Source organism: Protopterus annectens, chromosome 6.part0 (genome assembly GCF_019279795.1).
Source record: "Protopterus annectens isolate FY-2018-M chromosome 6.part0, PAN1.0, whole genome shotgun sequence".
Classification (NCBI taxonomy): domain Eukaryota; kingdom Metazoa; phylum Chordata; order Ceratodontiformes; family Protopteridae; genus Protopterus; species Protopterus annectens.
The window spans coordinates 43899322-43925353 of NC_056737.1; the positions used below are offsets into that span (position 1 = coordinate 43899322).

Below are 26032 nucleotides of genomic sequence, written 5' to 3' on the forward strand. Positions count from 1 at the left end.
GAGGTGTTCGCTAAAACACCTCTTCGATTATTCATTATAGACCCATCAAAATTGCATATGGCATTTCCTCAATGCTAAATTTGACTAGGATATTATAGTATTTCAAAGCCTCCTACAAAAGTTTGATGTTATCTGTTAGAATTACTCCGCAAGTACATTAACTTCATCTATTTCATCCTCAGCAAAATTCTTCTTGATTTGACCTGCCATTTCTAGAAAACACTTTCATGGAGCAACATACAATTATCTGCAATAACTAATGGGAAACTACAAGCAATAAATATTCAGAATCACAAATGTAATTACTTTTTGTGGACTCCATTCACTTTTAACAGAATTCCAAATGTTTAAATCTTCCATAAAGCTGTTGATATTCACAACAGATACAAAGTAATCTTCAAGAGCCCAAGGCTATTAGTGTTACTTATATTCAAGTAATGTCAAACAAGAAAATATTTAACATATACATATTTAAACAGTTTGCAATGTACATTTATACATGTGTATAATTTGTATCCATCCTCAACCCCCCTTTATCCCATTTTGCACATGGGGTCAGGGTGTCACTTCAACAGTGACAATTATCTTGAGCTAAGGTTTAAACTGCCAGGTAGCTAGCCAAATATCTGAATTTAAATACTGTCAAAAGCAATCAAAACAATGTTTCACTAGTTACACAAGCATGATGGCTTTTAAAATATTTTTATAACATCTACAAAGTTTCAGAAACACTTAAACTACCACACTGGTAACCCACAGCATACACATTCATGCTGAGAAAAGACAGAAGCACCCAGGCTGGCATTTTTATCCCTATGATATCTGGTTCACAGTTTTTTTTATCCTGTTTTATTATTCAGGCAATTGGCGGCTCAGTGGAGCATCAGTTAACATTGTCGCCTCACAGCAAGAGGTTCTCTGGTTTGATTCTCAGCTAGGGTGCCTTCTGTGCAGTCTGCATGTCCTCAATGGGTTCTGCGTGGGTTTCCTCCAGTTTCTCCGGTTTCCTCACACATTCCAAAGACTTGCATCTGGAGCATGCTTCCCAAGGCCTATGCTGAAAACAGGCTCTGTCCTAGTCGGACTTTCCTGGTTAACAAATGTTACATAAATAAATACATAAAGTCTATAATTGTTATATGCATAATGTATATAAATAACTAAGTAGAGCAACATGTACAAATAGAGGAAAATGATCAGATACAAAGTATGAACATTAAAACACTAGGCCCTGGAATGTTTAGCCACCAGCTTTACTGTCCACAGCTACCATACAAATTATATCTGCCCAATTATATATATTCACCCACGTATGTGCATGCACACACACACACACACACACACACACAACCCCACTGTTTTTTCCGTTTTTGTACATAGGGTTGGAGTGTCACATCAACAGTGACTATCATCTAGAGTCCTGCCACACACACACACACATATATATATATATATATATATATATATATATATATATATATATATATATATGGGTTCACTATAGAATCCCGAAATACTGAAATCCCGAATTTCAGTACTTTGAAATTCTATAGCAAAACCTTGAAATACCGAAAACCCATAACTGTGAAATTTAAAATCACGAACCTACAGTGCAAATACACCACACACATACACATCCACACAATCTCCCCCCACAATCAAACAATCCTACACTACAGACAAGCAGGGCGGCAAGCCCCCCTGCACCCACCATGTGGGGGGCTGTGCCCCCCACTTATATATACTAACTCTGAGATTGCACAATCACACACACACAGGTAACTCACACACACACATTTCACAGCCCCTTGCACACACACATCACAGCCAAAACACACATTAACATACACAAAAGCCCCTAACCAACACACTCATATGTACTTACCTATACTTACACCTATGCATTCACACACCGCAACACCAGAAGCTCCGAACTTCGGTATTTTGAATTTCGCAATTCTGGTGTTGTGGAATTTCTAGGCTTCAGTATTATAATTTCAAAATACTTAAAGTCGGAATTTCAGTACTTCGAAATTATAAAAGGAACCTATATATATATATATATATATATATATATATATATATATATATATGTGTGTGTGTATATATATGGATTCACTTCATAACACTAAAACTCAAAACACTGAAACTTCAAAATCTTGAAAACTCAAAACACTGAAAACACATACCATACATATACTGAGTTTAAACAACATAAATCATAGCACTTTCCACCAAGTGTAAGAAGGGGGGCAAGCCCCCCTGCACCCATGTGGGGGGCTGTGCCCCCCACACCCTCTGCTACTTATATATATCAACTCCAAGATTGCACTTCACTACACTAAGCACAATCTTGGAGTTAATATATTTAAGTAACAGGGGGTGCAGTGGGGCTTGCTCCCCTGCTTACACTTGGTAGAAAGTGCTAAGATTTATGTTGTTTAAACTCAGTATATGTACGATATGTGTTTTCAGTGTTTTGAGTTTCAGTGTTTTGGTCTTCTATATTATGAAGTTTTCTCATTTTCAGTATTTTGAGGTTTTCAGTGTTATGAAGTGAATCTATATACATATATATATATATATATATATGGGTCTACCTGAGAAGGCCAAAAGCCCACTTACCCAAAGATGACAAGACCGAGACAACATCACAGACTCTTCATTTAAACAAATCCTCATATAACCAAGAAGTTACCCAGGCAAAGGAAGGGGTCGGCCAACTGTGGAAGTTTGTACATTTCCCCGCTGAAGTGCCAACTCAGAGCTGGTATAATTAGTTAGGGGGTGGGGGAGTGTAGCCCTCCACTTGTGTGGGTTTGGAGGGCTTCCATGTGCTTTGTTACAAGTCTAACATCAGAATATCCCATTAAACATTTCATCCATACTTCATCACAATCTACTTTAATATTTTCCCCTCAAGTGTTTAGCAGTGCCCTGTATAGATGCAGGCACCTTGAGCTGGCATCCCCCCCCCCCACAAAAGTAACCACCATGAAAAACTTCTCCAAAGCTGACTTTGGACTCCTAAAAATAGAGGTGGCTAAATTCACGGCACCCATGTCAATGGAAAACAGATGCATGACTGCTGAATCATACACCACTGCACTGTACGAACATGTACATAAATGCATTGAACTAGCCATACCCAACAGAACCAAGATGCTCTCCTCCTAAAAAAGGAAGCCAATCTGGTGGTCCCCTGCCATTAATAAACTCTACAATAGAAGGAAGAAACTGTTGCAGAAAAAGGTGATGTCCTAAGACTGGAAAAAATCCCTTATTAGCCTCAACAAAAAGTTGATATCCCTCATCAAAACCTCTAAAGCCAGCTATGAAGGCAGAATTGCAGCAGACACTAAAAACAACCACAAAGCCTTCTATAGTTATATCAAGAATCTCCATGGCAATACCCAGGTTTGCTCTGAGTTACTGCACAATGGTACCTCCTATACTAAGCCAACAGATACTGCCAACATACTGGCCAAAAGATTCAGTGCCCTCTCTTCCCCCCTAAAGAACCAATCACAATATCAGAGGAATGCCAGGCACCCAGCATTACTGCAGCACAGGTTAAAGCTGCATTGCCCTAGGCCAATAATACAGCTTCTATGGGACCCGACAATATCTTTGGATGTGTTCTACATGAACTACAAAGTGAACTGGCACCACATCTGTGTGCCCTGTTCAATCACAGTCTCACTTCAGATTTTGTCCCTACCAAACGGTGCACTGCTACAGTCATCCCTCTCCATAAAGGGGGAGCGACTACAGACCCTACGAATTAAGGTCCCATTAGCCTAACGAGTCTGATATGTAAGGCTATGGAGCGCATTATCATGATTAACAAGGACATAGGGAATTTCTAAACTCTAGATCAACTCAATTTGGTTTTGTGAAAAATAGATTGCGCCTGCTCAACCTGGTTGACTTCTTTGAGTCAGTCACCAGAGCTGTGGATGAGTGCAAGGCATTTCATACAGCAAATCCTCTCCTGTTTGGCTTCTACTTCTCAGAAGTCAAGGCCAACATGGAGGGACTCTGGCTGACCAAGTTCACAGATGACTGCAAGCTGAGAGTCATTTTTAACTCCCCAAGTGATGTAGACATCCTACAGAAAGGCCTCACTGAGACCAATGACTGGTGTCGAAACCATGACCTTAAGCTTAATGCCAAAAAATGCGTCATCCCCTTTGGGGTAAAAACTCAGTTCCCACTAATTACCACATCGATGGGAGCCCACTGAACACTGAAGGCGTTATAAGAGATCTGGGGACACAGGTTGACAGCAACCTGTCCTTCGACCACCACTTTGCCACTATAGTCAGAAAGTCCTTCTATGTGGCACATCTCATTACCAATGGTTTTGCATCCAGAAAGAAAGAGGTCATCATCTCTCTCTCTACTCTTCCCTCATTAGGCCAATCATCGAGTATAATGCCCCATTTGACATGTACCTCACTAGACATATGCAACATATGAAGAGGATCCTAGGCCTTAAACATACATCCTACACACACAGACTCAAAAAACTCCAGCTATTATCTGTCTCATATCATCTACTAAGAGGCGATCTCTGCTTGACTTACAAACCCATGTCTGACCCAGCTCTGTTAGAAATGCTACATCTAAAGAAATCCCAATCCCTCCGCACCACACACTCCAGAGACCTCAACCTCATTACCACAATCAACAGAATAGAGGGACAGGTTCATAACCCAGACACTGCTCATGCTCTGGAATAGACTTCCTATACATGTCAAGCAGAGCACTGGTCCTCTTCAAGAGAAATCTTGATGAGTGGATGGGAAATAGAAAGTTCACCCCAGGAATCACTCCAGTGGCTCTACTTGATAGAGGCACTGGGAACTAGCGTAGAGTGGCACAATGCCAGGGCACTTCTATGGGCTAGGCTTGTAAAGGCTCCAGGGCCATTAGCCTAGCACGCACCTGTGAACTTATAAAAGCCCCTTAGAAATGTCACCAATACACAGCTGCACAGAGGGCAACTGGTTTGCAGTGACAAGCACTTCCCACAGAGTTGCAAACCAGATACTACAGATTTTATATTCTTACAGCAACTTCTAATCAATAAAAAGGGCCTGTTGCCATGGATATAAACTTCCCTACTACCTCCATGACCAGCTTGGTGAATATGGGCATCCTGAGGAAATGCAGAAATTGACTCATGTTTCCTGACAACCAGCTAATTTTAAAACAAACTGATAAAGTATGTGAGGAATGTACCCAATGTCACTAGAGGCAAAGCTGTCCCATAAAAGCAGTCCTAATGTCAGTCAGGTTGTCAGTAGCACATATACTGCACCCATCACACACAGTAAGAAGCAGACAAACAGACCCACATATGCTGACATGCTAAAATATAACCTTCCTAAGCCCTAAAGACCTCCTAGATGAAGCACAAACAACAAATGCCCTCAGCAGCCCCGAATGCACTCTTTCAAAACAATACCCACATCAGCACATACAGCTGCACCTCATGAAGCTTCTCTTTTATGCTCATAAGGAAAGCCACTGCACAAAGCAACATTCTGGTCATTACAGATTCCATTGTGAGACCCACTATCATCTCACCAGGCTGATTAAGGAGAAAGTCATGATCAGTTGCTTATCAGGGGACCAGAATCCACTATATTAAGCACACACACTCAAGTCACTGGACCACAAAAGTACCACTATGACTCAACCATAGTCCATGTGGGTATAAAGGACCTGACATGTACCTCTTTTAGAGTATATGAAGAGAGACATCACAGACCTCTCATAATGTGTGTCCCATGCTGGTATGAGAAGGTCATCAAAGCAATGCAATGGACAAGGCAAAATGGCTCACAGTGCCTACCTGACCTGGTCAAGGAATTTTACACAATACCCAGCTCTGGCATTACTGACAAACTCAAGAGGTTAGGAATAAACCATTATCTCACCTTGTGAATAGCCAGCTGGCTCACAGACAGGACCTATGAAGCTAGAATTGAGGGGTCCACCTCTAGAAAGAGGCAAGTCACCAGCAGAGTCCCTCAGGGATCAGACCTGGGACAGCTCCATTCTGGCATCTACTGGCATCTACTTCTCTGAAAGTCAAGGCCAATGTCAAGGGACTCTAGCAGACCAAATCTGCAAATGATTGCAAATTAAGATCCGTCATAGAATCCCCTGTTAACACTAATGCTATCCAGGAAGGGTTGACACAGGTAACTGGTGCCAGAGCCATGGATGAAAACTAAATGCCAAGAAATGCATAACGGTATCCTTTGGAACATCATCCATTTCTAATAATAATCATATTGACAACACACCCCTAAGAGTCAACCCACTAGTCAGTGATGTGGGAGCACATGTAGACAATCTAGCCTTTGATCATAAAGTGTCTACAGAAGTGAGGAAATTGTTTTATGTTGTGCAACATATAAACAAAGGTATGGCATCCAAGTCCAAAAAGCTCATTGCTCCACTGTATTTAACATTCATCAGACCTAATAACACAATGACGCTCACATAGTAACACTTGGTTGGCTTAAATAGTAGTGACAGTCTCAAACGCACTTGCAGAATGTTCTTTAGTAACTAGGTCAGCTTAGCAGTGCCAACTCGTGACTTCAAAAAATGTGCAGAATAGTAGGGAAGTTGCATGTTTACCAACACTAGCAGTATCTTAGAAACTTCATAAATAATGCCTCAAACTCCAGTCTTAGTTCAGAAATTACTTCTATTAAAAAACAAAAACATAAATATGGTTTAGCGCTTTCATCCCAAACATTGGGACTTCTTCAAAACCATTGCTCACAAGTTAGAAACTCCATTAAATATTAAAATAAGTTACAAAATGACCAATCATCAGTCACGATCAACTAAGCAGTCGAAGTTAAAGAAATATACAAAGTTAAATAGTTTTAATACATCGCAAGAATCATTGTACATAACATTCATACAAAAAAACATGGTGCATATGATTCATATTAAAAACCTATGGAGAAAATTGTGTGAATAAATAAAAAAAAAATATTCAAAGACTTATTGTAAGGTTAAAAAAGTCTAAAAAGTGCTAAAATGTAAAGTATGAAAATAGGCTTAAATATGCACCTTGTAATAGGTTGGAAAGTGTACAGAGCCATGGTATGACAATAGGTATGGAGTCTACATGGACTGTGTCTGCGAAGTAGAAGTTTTGAGTATGTTAGTGTCCCAGTGGAGGAAGGTATTATTTTATCACAGGAGTTTATACTGATAAAAATCAGGAAGCACTGCACATGTTTATCTGTAGAGGGGTGGGTGTTTCAGTTTATGGAGTAGTTAATATTACCTCGAAAGATGGTGCTTGGATAAATGGAGTGTCACTCTGGTTTATTAACTTATTGCTTCCTACAAGAAAACAGTGGTCAGGAAAGAAAAGTTCCTGTACATCCTGCACAAATATACTCATCTTTACAAGAGAAGTTCCTATATTTCTGGAACAAGTATACTTGCCGGGGTTTTCAAAATCTAACTTCCGAAGCAGTGCTACAGACACATACCTAAAAGTATGGCAGCAAAGTGTCATCTACAAGATGAGATGATTTGCTAACCACGCACAGTGAAATAGTCAGCATGGGATGTTAAGAAGTATAATGCAAAAATGGAGTGTGATACTGTCATGTCAGGGATGGTAATATGCAAATATTTAATGTTAGGCAAAACACGACTTAACATGGAGGGTAATGTGCGTTTCCGTATACTGGTGAAATCTAAGCTATATTTTCATAACTGAATACATTTCGTAAAGGCTACATGACCTACAGGTGAATAAATGATGACATGTTATGCAAAACATTAAGACACATGATGTTGTCACTGATACTTTTCATCTAACACACAAAGTTGTGTAGATTAATATTGGTTTGAAATATTGTGAAAATATTATGTGCATAATTTTCACCGATTCTGCAATATCACAAAACAGCAGCATATTAACCCCTCTTTTATTGTATGATAAAGATCTTGAACAGATGGACACTAATACCACTAACATCTTGAATCTATCTTGTACACTTACAGAGATAACCCTTTGTTTGCCCATTGCAATAGTAATTCTTGGCAAATAAAACATTTGTCTTTCTTAACCTCAAAAACCAAGAACCAGGACCAATAACAAAAAAATCGACCTGGAAGCTGACACCACAGTTAGTCGATAGTCCACAACTTGCTCTTTATTGTAAAAACAGATGCCCAAAACGTAACACAAGCGCTTTCGCTAGGATGTTCCTAGCTTTCTCAAGTACAAAAACACATTGTGACACTTCAGCTTAAATAGTTGCTTATCATCAATTAAAGCAGTTTTATACCAATTAAAAATTAATTAATTGATAAATTAATAAATTAATCCATACCATTTCCACTGTTTAAAGAGCTACCTACTAAAAGGTTATGCTCATAAACAAATATATACCAAGCTACATTATTTTATATTGAAACACCTTTCTAAACAATAATATGTTTCATTTGAAACCATAAAAATGTGCTAAAAACATACATATTGTGTTAAAAAACTAAATAACATTAAAAAAGGGGGGGAACCCCTTATTTTTTCTTTAAATGAATGCAGGACCATTATTATTTTTTTTTTTTACTCCTGTAGGGTTGTACAAACTAAAATAGAAATACATACTTGTGAATAATAAGCACTAAATGGATAAATAATAAAGAGCAAGTTGTGGACTATCGACTAACTGTGGTGTCAGCTTCCAGGTCGATTTTTTTGTCTTTCTTAACCTACAATGTAAAACCAGCATCTACAGGCAGGCAGTTGATACTATCACCACAGTGCAGCCTATCATCTGCAGTAGAAATTTCATATTTTATATATTTTGCAATACATATTCCTCACATATTACAAATCTTATGAACCATGTATTCAGCACAGGATTTTGGAGAAATGGTCTCAGGAAGCAATTGATTCTCCAGCTCAGAAGAACCTAGGAAGCAAAAACATTAATGAGCTCCCTGCTGCTCAGGACTGAGTGAGGTATGTTTTGTGATGTGCAGGTGCAGTGGACAGGAATTTATATGTGGCTTGTTTATGCAATGAGGTCTTGTTTACTGCTATTAGGATATGAAGGAGTGCAAGGTTATTGTCCTTTCTGACTTGCCCAATGGTAATGGGTGTTTCAGATAAAAATGGACATGTCTTGGAATCATGGTAATTATTGCCACTGCTAGAGACATATGTACATTATGTCATCATGCAGTATGCAGGAATCATGCTAGTATGCATACTGATACCCAGTTTTAGAGAAAGAGGTTTGCATTCAGTTGCAAAACACACCTGTTCTTCTCACATGTGTAGTCAGTGTGTACTAATAAATAAACTGTTGCCAGTCAACATATGTCTCAGGGTCCCTAAGTGTATTGCTAGAACGCTAACAACAGATGGAAAAGGGACAGACTTAGGACCAATGCTTGAATTAAACGCTAACAACAGATGGAAAAGGGACAGACTTAGGACCAATGCTTGAATTAAAGACATTTGTTATGTGGAAATTGGTGGCCCTTTGTTTATCTTGGAGGGAGGAAGGAGCTGCACGATATATAAAGGGACAGCAAACGGTATGACATAGCACAATACAGTAGCTGCATGATAAATAAGAGGATAGTAAAAGCAATTAGGACAGTGCAAAGCTTTGCAACTTATGTAGATTATAGCACAGTAAAGTACTACACAATGTAGGTCAGTGCAATACAGCTCATCATAATACATCATGTACAATATGATACCGTGCAATGCAATACTACTCAAAGTAGGCCAGTGCAGTACAGCTCGATATAGTAGACTATGTACAATATGACACCATGCAAAGCAATACTACTCAATGTAGGCCAGCGCAGTACAGCTCGATATAGTACAGCATAATATAGTACAATATGATACATTGCAATGCAATACTACTCAGTGTAGGTTAGTGCAGTACAGCTCAACATAATACAGCATAATACAGTACCAAATTGTACCATGCAATGCAGTACTACTCAATGTAGGTCAGTGAAGTACAGCTAAACATAGTACAGCATAATAATGTACAATATGATACAGCACAATGCAACACTATACAATGCAGGTCAGTGTAGTACAGCTTGACATAATACTGCATGTATAACATGATACCATGCAATGCAATATTACACATTGTAGGTCAGTGCAGTAGAGTTTGACATAGTACACCATAATTAAGTACAATATGATGCTGTTCAATGCAATACTACTCAATGTAGATCAGTGCAGTACCCCTTGAATAGTTCAGTAGAACATATCGTGCGATATAGTATTACTAAATGTAGGTCAGTGCAGTATCCTTGAATAGTTCAGTATAACATATCGTGCGATATAGTATTACTAAATGTAGGTCAGTGCAGTACCCTTGAATAGTTCAGTATAACATATCGTGCGATATAGTATTACTAAATGGGGGTCAGTGCAGTACCCTTGAATAGTTCAGTATAACATATCGTGCGATATAGTATTACTAAATGTAGGTCAGTGCAGTACCCTTGAATAGTTCAGTATAACATATTGTGCGATATAGTATTACTAAATGTAAGTCAGTGCAGTACCCTTGAACAGTTCAGTATAACATATCGTGCGATATAGTATTACTAAATGTAGGTCAGTGCAGTACCCTTGAATAGTTCAGTATAACATATCTTGCGATATAGTATTACTAAATGTAGGTCAGTGCAGTACCCTTGAATAGTTCAGTATAACATATCGTGCGATATAGTATTACTAAATGTAGGTCAGTGTAGTACAGTTTGACATAGTATAGCATAATACAATAAGAAAATGGGCTAAATGGTTATAAGAAGTGATAACTGGCATGCATGAGGACTGCGGAAAAAAATCTTCATCGTTGTGTAGCCAATAGTAATAGAAGCAGGAACAGCAGATGCTACAGCTACAGCCCTTCTTCTGACCTCAGGGAAGTTGCTAGACCAGTTTCAGATGCAAAATTGCCACAGCCCAAGACAAGACTTTTAAATCTACACTAGCACACTTCTAGTGTATAAACTATATACAGAAGAATTACCAGTCAGATCTGGTTACAGAGTTCAGGACAGGTTGGTTGTGCCACAGCCCAGCACAATACCAAAGACTCAGTACCACAATTAATTTGCACTCAAATAATACTGCTAGGTGTGGTCTACATGTCAAACTCTGTAGGCCTGAATGAGAAAAAAAAGACAATACAACTAGCACTGCAGAAATGAAACCGTAACCAGCATGATCAGCATCACAGCTATGAGTTAGTGATGCAAAATGAACACTCACACACAATTTTACTTTATTTTCTTGGTGGATGAAGATCAATTCACATCTATGAAGCAAACAAGCTATCTTTCAGAATGCAGCATCAGGTATTTTGTACTTGTACTGTGATAGCAATTTTGAAGTCATAGTATGTTTTTAAAAAGTGGCACATGCAACAACCAAAAAAAAAAACAAATAAGTGTAACTAGTTTTGGAAGAGACTTTAGTGGTGACTGTGATTTCTTAAACTAAGCAAACATGTTTTTGTAATAAAATTAGTGAAGCAGAACATCTGCCAAAGTAAAATATTAAAAACATATATTGGCCTTCTCCATTCAAAGTACATTGTGAAGATAAAGATGGCTCCAGCGTGTGTGTGTGTGTGTGTGTGTGTGTGTGTGTGTGTGTGTGTGTGTGTGTGTGTGTATGACAGCCTTAGCATTTAGCTTAGAGATACTTTAGCTAAAAAGCATCTTAGAAGGAAATGTTTTGTAACTGTTATAAGAAGGCAGTAACATGATTTCCCTTTAACAGGGTTAATTAACATATCAGTATTCATATTTAAAACACTAGTGAAACTGACAGCCAAGAATTTTGAGGCTGCATTTAAAATGGATACATTTTGTACTGTTGTACTTTACAAACTGGATAACAAAGTTAGACGCTTCATTAACATATCAGTATTCATATTTAAAACAGTAGTAAAACTGACAGCCAAGAATTTTGAGGCTGCATTTAAAATGGATACATTTTGTACTGTTGTACTTTACAAACTGGATAACAAAGTTAGACGCTTCATTGAATACATGCTTTTTACTTCTAATATTACTCCTGTAGATGCTTTTATACACCCAGCTCTAGTTTGCTGCTGCTTTCTCTAATCTTCTTAAAGTAATCCTAAACCAGACAGCTTTCTTCTACATGTCTTCTCTTCTGAGTTATTTTTCCATTGTATTAACTAGATGCAATCCCACCGAACCAATGGTCCTTAAGTTGGTGGTCCAAATTAAAAGTTCTGCAATATACTTGCTGTCAAATATGCACATCAAGAGATTAAAGTCAGACAACAGAAGGATACTACAAAAGATCCCAAGCCTGACAGAACAGACAAGATATCTATATCATAATTAAACCACAGAAGATAAATGTTTTGCTCAAGCTACTCAGATTGTTTCAAACACATACAGCCAACTGGGTAAAGCACTTGAGGCACACTCTGTTTTTGTTTAATTGGCCTTCTGCTGCAAATATGAACACAGCTATAAAGCCCATAATCTGTGCATATTTTACAATGCTTACATTACATACATGAGAAACAGCAGACTGTGGTAGAATGTACTGTAAAATAAAACAGCATGCATTGCTTAATCCTGGTAGGAACTGTGCCAGCAGCGTGTCATTTCACATTCTCTTACCATATCAGTTTCCTCTCCACTGCCAGTTCTGTAGTTTAATCCTTGAAGGTAATAACTCCACCTGAAGCGCCAGTCTGATCTCACATTCACTTACCATATCAGTTTCCTCTCTATTGCTAGTTCTGTAGTTTAATCCTCAGTAGTAATAACTGCACCTGAAGTGAGAGTGTGATCTCACATTCCCTCACCACATCAGTTTCCTCTCCCTTGTCAGTTTTGTACTTTAAACTCAGTGGTAATAACTGTGTCAGCAGTAAGAATGTCATCTCACATTCCCTCACCATATCAGCTTCCTCTCCATTGTCACTTCTGTATCCTTGATGGTAATAACTGTGCCCACAGTGAGAGTGTCATCTCACATTCCCTCTACCATTTCTTTTCCCTTGCCATTTCTGTAGTTTAATCCTCATGATAATAACTATGCCAGCAGTGATCTCACACACTATCCCCACACCATTTTAAACTCCATTGCCAGTTCTGTAGTTTAATCTTCAATGGGGATAACTGTGTCAGCATTGTGTGCATGATTTCACATTCCCTCGCCACATCAATTTCTTCCCCATTGCCAGTTCTGTAGTTTAACCCTCAGTAGTAATAACCATGGCTGCAGTGTGAGTGTGACCTCACATTCCTTCACAGCAGTTTTCTCACCATTGCCATTTCTGCAGTTTAATCCTCAGTGGTGACAACTGTGCTAGCAGTGGGATTGTGTTGTCACATTCCCTCCTTGTTTGCTCTCCATTTCTAGTTCGGTAGTTTAATCCTCGAGGGTAATAACCGTGCCATCAGAGGGACCGTGTTCTTACATTCCCTTATCATTTAATCCTATTGTTAATTCTGTGGTTTAATCCTCCATGGTAATAACCGTGCTATCAGAGGGACTGTGTTCTTACATTCCCGTATCATTTAATCCTATTGTTAATTCTGTAGTTTAATCCTCAATGGTGATAATCGTGCCATCAGAGGGACTGTGTTCTTACATTCCCGTATCATTTAATCCTATTGTTAATTCTGTGGTTTAATCCTCAATGGTAATAACCGTGCCATCAGAGGGACTGTGGTCTTACATTCCCGTATCATTTAATCCTATTGTTAATTCTGTAGTTTAATCCTCAATGGTGATAATCGTGTGCTCAGAGGAATTGTGTTCTCACATTTCCTCTCCATTGCCAGTTCTCCAGTTTAATCTTCAGCTGTAATAACTGTTCCAGCAGTGTGTCATCTCACATTCTCACAGTTTCCTGTCCATTGCCAGTTCTGTAATTTAATCCTCAGTGGTAATAACTGTGCCAGCAGTGAATGTGATCTCACATTCTCTCAATGTTTCTTCTCCATTTCCAGTTCTGCAGTTTAATCCTCAATGGTAATGAGTGTGTGATCTCACATTCCCTCATCAGTTCCTCTCCATTGCCAGTTCTGTAGTTTAAGGCAAACACACTCACAGTGCTCCACTAACATCTCAGATAAAAAAAAAAAATAGATAAAAATATAACAAGTTTTAATCACTTTCTGCTTAGTAACCAATAAAACATCACCAAGGAGATTTGACAAACAGTATGTTAGACTACAAACAACAGCCCTCCTTGCATAATTTTTATATACAAAATTTTGGTTTTATGATCTGCCCTGCCCTATTTTAAAGGCAGAAAAGTAAATAGTCCAAGTTTTTAGTAGCTTTATAAATCAAACGTACAGCTATAAGAAGTACCTACCATAATCACAAATATTCAGATAACAGAATCTCTACTACAGTGTATTTTTAATATTTGGGATAAGTTGCAGAAAGATAGCTCAGTTGTGTAAAATCTTACCATAACAGTAGATGTCCTTCTCTTCACTGTTCTTTACATAAGGAATTTCCTGCCAAGGATAGTCCACCATACGGTCAGTATACTACAGCCTTTAGATCTTATAGGCACCATACAACATATGTATGCGCCCCACACATGGCATAGGGCGTGAGGGTGACATATGGATGCAAACACTCAATTAAATTGCCCCAGGAAGAAAAGAGTACCCTCAGGAACAAGGGAGAACATGTACATCCAGAAGGAAAAAGGACACAATGAAATGAAGCATTAGCCCTCGTCCAGGAGACTAACAAAAGCACAGGGGCAAGGGTTAGGAAACAGAGGGAAGGAGGGAGGAATTAAATACTGCAACAGTGAAGAGAAGGACATCTGGTAAGATTGTACTCAACTGTATTATGTTCTTCCATATCACTATTGCAGTATTCTTTACATAAGAGACAGTACAAGAGCTAAGATAAAGAAGGCTGGGAGAAGGACGACTCAGAAACAAAACCATTCAGAACAGCCCTGACAAAATTTGCCCTGGCCCTGGAAATGACATCCAGTTTAGAATGTTTAGTGAAAGTATGAACAGAGGACCAAGTAGCAGCCTCAAAGATAGAATTAGTGTCCAAAGTCTTGAAAAGGTACCAGAGGTAGCAACTGTCCTAGTACAGTGTGCCTTTACAGATGAAGAAAGACATTTGCCATGAGAACAGTAACAAAAAGATATCTTCTTAGAAATCCAGGAAGAGATAGGTTGCTTGGAAACGGCCAAACTCAAAGTCCTGGGATGAAAAGAAACAAAAAAGTGCTCAGACTTGTGAACTGACTTTGTTTTATCTAAATACCTGAGCTGTCTATGCAGATCCAAGGTGTGAAGAACCTTCTCACTAGCAGACTGCAGAGAAGGAAAAAAGGAAGGATGGTGAGTAGACTAATTAAGAGACAAATCATTGACCACCTTGGGCATAAAAGAAGAATTAGTTCGAAGACACACCATGTGTCTGTGAAAAACTTAAAAAGGACTAACATCCATAAGAACCTGAAATTCAGACCCTCTCTTGGCTGAAGTAGGAACCAAAAGAACAACACTCTTCCAAGTACAATGATGCAAGGAAGCTGAACTGAAGAAGCAGGCTCAAAAGGAGCCTGAGTCAATTTAGGTCCCAAGAAGATGGAACAGGACTTCTGAGAGGCCTGATATGAAGGGCGCCTTTAAGAAAGTACTTGACCTCAAATCAAGAGGCCAAATGAGGATTCAAGGGCAGACACACAGAAAGTATTGATAGGTGAGCTTTAACTAAAGAACATGTCAACCCAGCATGGAGCGGGTCACACAAATAAGAGAGAACCACAGGAACCACCACAGAGAGGGGATCCTGATGGCAACAGAGGCAGAAAATGTTATCCATTTGGATATATACGATTTTCTGATAGTGGGTTTCCTGGCCTCCTACAGGTGCCTAAAAGGAATCAAAACCCGGTGACCTACAATGTCATTTGAATAAGTGACAGGTGAGGATGGATAAGAGATCCCTTATCTTGTGTGAGAAGATCCACCTGGTGAGGTAACTTGTAGTGACTGCCCCTGGCAACGTGATAAAGAAGGTGGAACCAATGCTCTCTGGGCCAAAAGGGAGTGACCAGCAAGATTCTGAGACAGTCCTGACTGATCTTGTGTAGAACTTGTTGCAACAACAGAAGGCTGAGAAAGGCATACAGAAACATCCCCTTCCAAGGAAAAGACAATGCATCCAATTTCCAAGCCAAAGGACATGTCACTCTTGAACAGAAAAAAGGACACTGTCTTTTCAGAGGAGTGGAAAAAAGATCCATCCGATGAATATCCCACCGATGGACTATGTCCAGAAATGCATCTCTGTGAAGCATCCATCTGTGAGACTGTGTTCTGGACCTGCTCAATAAGTCTGACACTAGATTATGATCTGAAGGAATATAAACCACCTAATGAGTCACGTGATACTCCACAGGTAGATCCCAGACCTGAACAGCTAATCTACAAAGGAGATAGGGCCTCTAACCCCCCCCCCCCCACATACACACACACACGCACATTTGTTGATGTACCACATCACAGCAAAACTGTGTGTGAGGACTTTGAGGTGGCCTGGATGGAAAAATGAATGAAAAACTTGCACAGCCAAAAGAAGAGCTCTCATATCTTTTACGTTGATATGGTCTGAACTCTGATAAGGAGGCCAGAGACCCTGAACTCCTAGAGGACCACAAGAACCTCCCCAACCCAAGTCTAAGGCATCAGTGAACTGTTCCTGAGAAGGAACTGCAGCCTAGAAGGGAAGCCCTGGATTGAGAGTTGATGAATCCACCACTGGGGCTCGAGTTTGAGACACAAATGTAAAGGAATAGGAAACTCCAGGGGGTCTCAATGCTGAAGTCACACTTATTTGAGGTACCAGTGAAACTTCCTCATGTGCAGCCTGGTGAGAGGGAGTATGGGAATAGTGAAGGCCATAAATCCCAGAACCCTGAGAAATTTCCTGGCTATAAGACAGGACAGAGGAAGGAAAGACTGGAAAAAGGTAGTCAAAGATGAAACCTTGGGAGCACGAAGAGAGGCTAGTGTTGGAACAGTCTGAAGCCTGCACCCAAAAAAACATGATCCTGGTAGGGCATCAGGCCTGATTTCTTGAGTTTTATGGTGAAACCCAGGCTGTGTAAAAGACAAGTGGTAAAGTGGAGATCTTGCAACAGACTGCTGGGAGAAGAGTCAGCAGGTCATACAGTTAGGGAAAAATCTGCACCCCCCAAAGCCTGCAAAAAGCAATGACAGGGGTGAGGCATTTGGTGAATACCCTTGGAGCAGTAGAAAGGACAAAAGGTAAAGCAGAAAAGTGAAAATGTGAGGAGGAGAAACAGAGAAATGCAAAAGTTTCCTGAACAGAGGGTGAATGGGGATATGAAGATATGCATCCTTGAGGTCTATAGTAACCAGGCCTGGGGGATAAGAAGAGGAAACAAGGTCCGAAGAGACATCTGCAAAGAAGGACCTTAACAAAGGTGCTGAGTAGAGAAAGATCCAGAGTTGGTCTCCACGTACCCTCCTTCTGAGAGACCAAAAACATTCTAGAGTAAAACCCCTTTCCCAGCTGGGTGGGTGGAATAAGCTGGATGGTGTTCTTATCCAGAAGGGATTGCAGAACCTCTGGGAAATAAGGAAGCTGTTCTAGAAGAGGTTGAGAAATGCCTGAAAAGGGAAGAAGGAACTTCCAAACCATGAAATACCCCTGATGAATGAAAGACAGCACCCAAGAGTCTGAGGTGATCTGAAGACAATTTTGATGACAGGATCATAGGTGGTTACTAGGCTAACGGCCCCAGGGCCCTTACAAGCCTAGTCACGTTCAACCCATGTTCCCAAGGGTGTCTGGTTCAAGCAGACACTAAAATCAGCACCTACTGCCCCTGTCCAAGAGGGACACAGGTGGAACCCCCATGGTGAATTTCTGGCTACCCATCCAATCATCCAAATTATGCTTAAATAAGGCCATCTAAGGACTTTATTTAACTTGAATAGAAAGCTTGTTCCAAAGCTGGGGCAACCTCTTTGAGACAAATCTGTCTCTCCAGCAACTTCCTTTGATATATACCAGGTTAAGGTCCTCTGAGTGAGTGACCTGCATGCCCATTTGACTTGTGAATGTGCAACATTTCCATTAAAGCTGGGTCAGAAACTGCTCTATATGCAAGGCACAGGTTGCCTCTGAGCAGTCTGTAAAACACATAGTAAAGTGACAATGATTTCAGTCTGTCTGCAGAAGACAGATCTTGAAAACCCTGAATTTTCTTTGTAAGGGACCTTTGTGGTCTCTCCAGTTGCTGCTGGTGTTTGGAAAGGTACATACCAAAGGGAAGGTTGTACACTATTACTGGTCTGATGAGTGAAGAGTACAGCAGGCTTATAACCTCTTTTTTTTCTGGATGCAATGCCCTTACTTATGAGATGAGAAATATAAAATGCCTTTCTTACCACTGTGGAGACATGGGTGATCGAAGTTACGGTTGCTGTCAACCTGTGTGCCCAGATCTCTCACCACTAACTGTGCGATTAGGTTATTGCTATTGATGTGATAGTTTGCAGGAACATCACCCTTGCTGAAGGGGATGATAATGCATTTTTTGCATTAGGTTTAAGCCCATTACTTTGACACCAGTCATTGGTCTGCGTAAGACCTTGTTCCAGGATGTTGATATCGCTAGGGGTTTCAATGACTGCTCCCAGTTTGCAGTCATCAGCAAACTTTGTCAGGCACAGTCCTTTAATTTTAGTGTGTACTTCAGAGAAGCGGATTCCAAACAGTAGGGGTCCCAGAACCAATCCCTATGGAACACCACTGGTTATGGGTCTGCTTGAGGAAGTGGAGTCCCCTATTTTGACTCTATGAGTTCTATCAGTGAGCCAGTTTGCACCCCACCTGACAATATATAGGTTGATACCTAGCTGGGTGAGTTTATCACTGATGCTTGAGTGGGGGATTGTGTCAAAGGCCTTGGCTAAGTCTAGGTAGACAGTACGTACAGACTTCCCCTCATCTAAGGCTTTGGTGACTGTCTTGAAGCCCACCAAGTTTAACAGGCATGATCTCCCCTTGATAAAGCCAAACTGGGTGAAGTCGAGTGTTTGGAGATTTTCTATATCTTTGTTAATAAGGTCCATGATGATTCATTCCATGGCCTCGCAAATAAGGCTGGTCAGGCTAATGGGTCTATAGTTCCCAGGTCCTTGGATGCACCCCCTTTGTGCAAAGGGATGATGGTAGTTTTCCATTCCACTGGGATGAAGCAAGTGCTTAGGCTGTGATTGAAAAGCGCACCCAATGGTGATGCTAATTCTTGTTTTAAGCCATGTAGAGCACAGCCTGGGATGTTGTCTTGTCCCATACAGGCTGTGTTTCTGGTCTTGGAGAGGGTGTAGAAGACCTGCTCCTCAGCGATATTAGGTGAGGGACAGGTGTTAGAGATGCTTTGGAGTATATGTGGTGGGGACAGGGAGTGAAGTTTTCAATTAACCTGTCAGCCAGGTTTGCTATATCCACAGGTTCTGTATCGGTAGTATCATTAACTAAGAGTTCAGCACAAATTTGGGTCTTATGGATGCAGCTGAAGAATATTTTGTGGTTATCATTAGTTAGGGAAGCTAATATAAACTCATAATTATCTTTGGAAAACTTCACTAGGAGTCTTATTTGCTTGTTTAATTTGAGGAGGGAGTGTTTCCAGTTTTGAGACCATTTCTACCTACTCTTAGACAGCAATTTCTTTCTCCTATTGTACAGCCTATTAGTGGCAGTTGTCCATCAGGCAGGTTTGTTTGTCCTTGAAGATCTTGCTTTGGTTCCATCAGGTAGAGCAGAATTAATACAATTGTACAAGTGCTCTTACAAAGCATTGGTGTATAACTCAGCATAGGTATCTGATCCATCAGTGGGGGGAGGGGCTATAAAGCAATTTATGCCATCATGTAAGAGGTTGTAATTGGCCTTGGAGAAGTTATTTAGTCTAGTTGCTGCTAAAGGTGGAGGGGGGAGTCTTGTGTTGTAGTTACTTCTAGCGAGACAGATTTGTGGTCAGATCTCACCAAGGATGGCCACACACTGGGGTGTTGCAGCGGTCCTCCATGTTGGTGAGCACCAGATCCATAATGTTTGAGCCTCTTGTGGATGTGTCAACCAGCTGGTACAGGGCAATGGAGTTAACGAAGTCCAGGAACCTTTGGGCAAGTGAGTTAGAACACGTATAATCTACCCAGTCAATGGACGGGTAATTAAAGTCACCCACAATCAGTGTGTTTGGTTGTATCTTAATTGACTCAAGTAGATCCATGTAGGCTGAGTGGATGTCCTAATTCATGGAGGGAGTCCTATAACTGGCATTGACCTGAAGAGGGGTCTTAACTACAGTCAACTGTACCCAAAGTAATTCAAGGGACTCGTGCTGTTTAACCAATCTAGAGGTGTATTTATCTTAATGAATATTGATACACCACCTCCAGTTTGTAGTCTGAAAGTGTGGAAGGAAATGTAACCTGGTATAGCCGGGGTGATCTCCGCATCCTTAAACCAGGTCTCAGTGACTGCACAAATGTCAGCATTTCCAAGGTGTGGACTGATTCCAGTGAGTGCAGTTCCTGGTTTAGAATCCTAGCATTTAGCAGCATAACCTTGAAGTTGTTTTTAGAGGGCATTTTTACGTCGGGAATTTTGTTCTTGTGACACTATGGGGATGGAAAGTTCCTTAACCAGTAACTGAAATCCCAGGGGTGACAGATGAATACTATCTCTGACAAAGCATCAAGATCTGTCAAACATGTCATCCCAGGCTGACAGATACTGGATTCCCTTTGAATGACACCGGAAACTAAGCCAATTGTTGAAGTCAATCATTATTTGTTTATATTGAAGTATCATCCTAGGCAAAGGTAAAATGCTGCTTATGGCTAGGAACATACCTGCCTGAGACACACAGAGAGCTCAGTCACATCTCTCTTCATATAGTCCAGTGTGGTATGTCTCAAGTCATTCACACCAACATGGACTATGACGGAGTCATAACAATGCTTGTTGTTCAGAGACTTGAGTGAGTGTGTGAAGTGGCGGACCCTGGCACCTGACAGACAGCTGACCGTGACCTTTTCCTTATACAGCCTGGTGAGGGGGACATCTGTGTCTCTCACAATTGAATCACCTATGATGAAGATGTTTGTTTTTCTGTTATGCCTTAGGGGCTTGACTGGTAAGACACTGTTATATGATATATTATGTGTACTATGTTCTGCAGAGGATGTATTATGTGAAGTGTGTTTGTGTTTGGGAGATCTCTGATGTTTAGGTAATAATCCAGTAAGGACCTCTACATATGTAGGCTTATGTGTTGTTGGTTAGTTAGGTGCAGGAGGTGAGGTGTGCATGCTGACAATCTGCTTAGTACCAGATGAACTGACTGGTGAGCAAGAGAGCCTGGATTCTAGGTTCTTGATATAGATACATCTCTTACATAATAAATTTGTGTGGACTAGAAGTGGGTTGTCAGTGTACATGAGGCAATTGTTACACTGCCTCAGGATACCCATGCCGATCAGAATGGCTGGAAAAACTGTGGGAAATTGTCCATCCATAATGCTAGCTAAGTTGATGTGGTCAGATAACAGGGAGAGGAGAGGAAGGACCAGGTAAATTACAGGACAGGAGAAGTGGACAAAAAAATAAGAAGGGCTAGTGGGTAGGAAATGTCCAGGCAGCCGCGGTGGTGCAGCAGTTAGCGTTGCCACCTCACAGCAAGAGGTTCTCCGGTTCGATTCTCGGCTGGGGTGCCTTCTGTGCAGAGTCTGCATGTCCTCCCTGTGGTCGCGTGGGTTTCCTCCGGGTGCTCCAGTTTCCTCCCACATCCCAAAGACATGCTGTAGGTGGATTGGACACTCTAAATTGGCCCTAGGTGTGTGTGTGTGTGTGTGTGTGTGTGTGTGTGTGTGTGTGTGTGTGTGTGTGTGTGTGTGTGTGTGTGTGTGTGTCTTCTGTGGAAGGTTGGGCGCCGGGTTGGCAACTAGGCACCGTAAAACTCCACTGCCAATCATGAGTGGACAGGTGATCCGGTGTGGCAACCCCTAACCAGGAAAAGCCGAAAGAAGAAGCAAGTGGGTAGGATCTGTGTTGGTGCTTCAGGAGCTTCACTGAATGTATCACCTGTTAGTGAGAGAAAATCGCGAGAACTCACTGATGGAGCACCAGTGGAGTACTAAGAGAAAATTTGCAGGCAAAATTGCTTGTGTCTATAACTGCCAATGGTGCCCACCACTGCGCTATGAGCAAACAAGCACAAACGTGGTGCTTATGTAGCAAACAAGAGCAAATTGATTTAAACAAATTAACCAATAAAGAAGCTCAAAACTGATCCCTGTTATAGCAACCATCAATCAGATGAGTTCTAACTGCACACTCCTGGCACTAGGGTGCAGGGGAACCCTCTCCAGCAAAAGATGGCCTGGTTTAGTGCTCAAGTTATACAAAAAGAACTAGGTTCAGCAGGTCTATGCTACAGGAAACAAAGTGCAACAATTTCAGAAAAACAAAATAAGCAGTTCAAATAAGGAGTGATATGGTAAAAATGCAGGTCAAAAGTGCAATGTACGGTGAAAAATTCTACTTAGGTTTTGCAGAGATCAGCAGATGCCTTGGATTGATCAGATAAATATAGCAAAGCAGTAGCTGGTTGGCAATCTCTGTGGAGCTTTGCTAAAACAAGTGCAAACCTGCCAATGGTGCCCACCACGGCACGGCAGTGTGCGGTGAGCAAACAAGTGCAAACGCAGTGCTTATTTAGCAAACAAGAGCAAACTGATTTAAACAAACTATTAAAAAAGCTCAAAACTAAGCCCTCTTCCAGCAACCTTCAATCAGATTAGTTCTAACTGTACTCTCCTGCCAGTAGGGTGCAGGGGAATCTGATCCAACAAAATATGTCCTGGTGTAGTGCTCAGGTTATACAAACAAAATTAGATTCAGCAGGTCAGAATTTAGTCTATGCTGCAGCAAACAAAGTACAACAATTTCAGAAAAAAAAAACACTTCAAATAAGGACACACACAATAAGCCTTTAACCAGCAACTCCCAGCTCAGAGGGGCAGAGGCTACCCTCTCCTCCCACAAGAGTGCAGACCACAAACCTTCTTAATGTAAAATAACTGGCCTGAAGCCCAAGCGCTTCAACCAGAACTAAGAAAGTTTTAGAACAGGCAAACTAACCCTTCAACCAGCAATTCCCAGCTTGGAAGGATGTAAGCTACATGTGCTGCCACAAGACTGTAGACTATAAACCTTAATGTAAAACAACTGGTGTGAAGCCCAACTGCTTAAACCAAAACTAAGAGGCTTAGAATAACAGTTACAATTTAATAAGGTTACTAACAAGCAGTAATAAAAGCAGCATAATAAATGCAATTGAGCACTTTTAAGAACAAGTAGCAAAAGCAAAATAAAGTAAATGCAGCTGAGTTAAGTGCAAATTTTTCTTTATTTCTTTATTTTTTTTAATTGTGAAGAAAGGAAATGGAAGATAAGTCAAGGTTAAGAAAGTAAGGGGGTGGGCCTTCTGAAATGTACTCTCTGTACTCATCAGAATGAGCTGATGAGATGGGACTGGGAGGCATGCCCAAAATCAGATTTATAGTAGGGACAGGCAACTCAAAAGCCACCAACTTTAAGAACACAACTGCAGCTGGGCGGGTGGCTGGGAAAAATAAAATGCAGACAAAGAGCAACAATTTTCAAGCAGAGTACAGCAAGAAGGAACAAACAAGCACTCCAGTTAAACAGAGATATTTCTAGCTAAATGAGGAATTTTATTTCTCAGCTCCTCCCACTAATTAGCTGATGTTATTCCCTGTCTGCATTCTGACACAAGCCAAGACCTCTTAAAACTCAACAGAACAAAAAACTTAAAAACAAAACAAATGTAATACATGAATATGATACAAAATAGAAGTAACCAAATATTAAATGAAAAACTTCCATTCAAAATAAAACGCAGACAGAGAAAGGTGGAGAGACAAGGGGAAAGTGAAGGCCAAATGTCAAATGGAGACAGGCTTGTCCTGAAAAGAAGGCTTCTGAAAGGAGGAGTCTGAGTAGATTTAGCAGGAAGAATGTACCTAGATCTTTCTCAACTTTATGAGGTGGGTGAAGGCAGACTTAGAAGGACAGTTCCTCTGGAATTTGAGGATAGGGGAGACAAAAATATATTTGAGCTCCTGTAAGGCCTTACCCCTATCCTTGAGGGACTTAAACAGGACAGCAGCAGCAGATATCCCAAAAATATTTTTGTATTTCAGAGGGACATTCAAAAGCTAGGCTTTCATAAAATCAGGTAAAGCCTGAAGAAGTAGCCAAAAATAATGCCTCATCACAGAACAAAAAGCAACACCCCTGGAAGAGGCATCAGCTGCATCATAGCTACATTTGACTGAGGAACTGTGTTCCAGAAAAATGGAATAGATTGAGAAATGGAACTGTCCCCACCTTGTTATAGTATTAAGTAACGGCTAATAGAAAACGTTCATGAAGCATTTCTATTTTTAGCTAGTTCCTAAAGGAAATGTTCAACTACATACCACTTAGCAATTTAACAGGTTATTTTAATGCAAGGATGTACATCTTACCTCTCAACCTCTTAGCACAAGAAATCTGGACAAAGCCAACAAATAATGGTAGGAAAAAGGCCCATAAGTAGGGACAGATTTTAAATATTACTCATATAAACTTAGAAAGTTGCTAGAATAACTAGTTTTGCATTATCATCCATTTTCTGAAGGATATGAAGTCTAAAACAAACATCTGTCTTTATTTCCTGACCTCAATCCTCGGTAATTTGTCAGAAAGCCACAAATTTCATGAGGAACAGACCAAAAATACAAGCAAAAATCTGGACATTCTGCAGAAAACAAGAAGTTATGTACTCACCATAACGTTCGATATATGTAGTCCATCTCGCCTCACATTCTTACCCGTGGTTCGGAGCCGAATATCGGCTCCGACTCGGCCAAACTTTTCTAGCTCGAAGTCTTTCTATTGGCTGGGCTAAGATGGTATCCCATGCTGCATTGCTCCATATCCCCAGATCTAGTTTGCTGCGAACACCAACACTCATACCTCATGCATAACAACACCCAAGGAAAGAAGAATAAACTAAGAGTGAAGGGAGCTCTGAAACCCAGACCTAACCTCCAGATCCTCCAGGAAGGGGGGAGGGTAACCAAGAATGTAAGGCGAGATGGACTACATACATCGAACGTTATGGTGAGTACATAACTTCTTGATGTTATGTAGTCCAATCTCGCCTATATTCTTACCCGTGGGACAGCATCCCCAGCACCTAAATCATGGGTGGCTCAGTGGAAGATATTCCTGAGTACTGTGGAACCAAAGGAAGACCTGCCCCTAGATACCACGTCCAACTTGTAATGACTAACAAAGGTGTGAGGAGATGCCCAGGTAGCTGCAGCAGAAATATTCATAGACAATCTGGCCTGATAGGCTGTAGATGTAGATACAGCCCGAGTAGAGTGAGCCTTGACCGGAAACGGTAGGTCTTTACCCCCTGAAGAATAAATGAAAGAGATGCAATTGGATATCCACCTGGATAGGGTGATTTTGTTGACAGGAGACCCAATTCTGTTTTCTGAAAAGGAAACAAACAGCTGATCAGATTTTCGGAGATCTTTGGTCCTGTGCAGATAAAAACATAACTGTCTGTGAACATCCAATTGATGAAATTTAAATTCTGCATTGTTTGAAAACTGGGGAAAGAACACTGGCAACTCAACAGATTGATTAAGATTAGATATGGACGCCACTTTAGGAAGAAAGGAAGGGTTTGGTCTAAGAGAAACCCTGTCCTTATGAAAGATCAAGTATAGGGGTTTGATCAAGAGAGCTTGAATCTCTGAGACGCGTCTGGCTGATGTGATGGCTACTAAAAAGGCAGTCTTCCAGGTC

At 40.6% G+C, this 26032-nt stretch overlaps 1 protein-coding gene across 4 annotated transcripts in view; it reads right to left on the reverse strand.

The window, feature by feature from the left end:
- The window catches only part of LOC122804151 (pleckstrin homology domain-containing family G member 3-like), a 1602862-nt gene that overhangs the window by 1342906 nt on the left and 233924 nt on the right, over positions 1-26032 (reverse strand). The window lies entirely within an intron of this gene.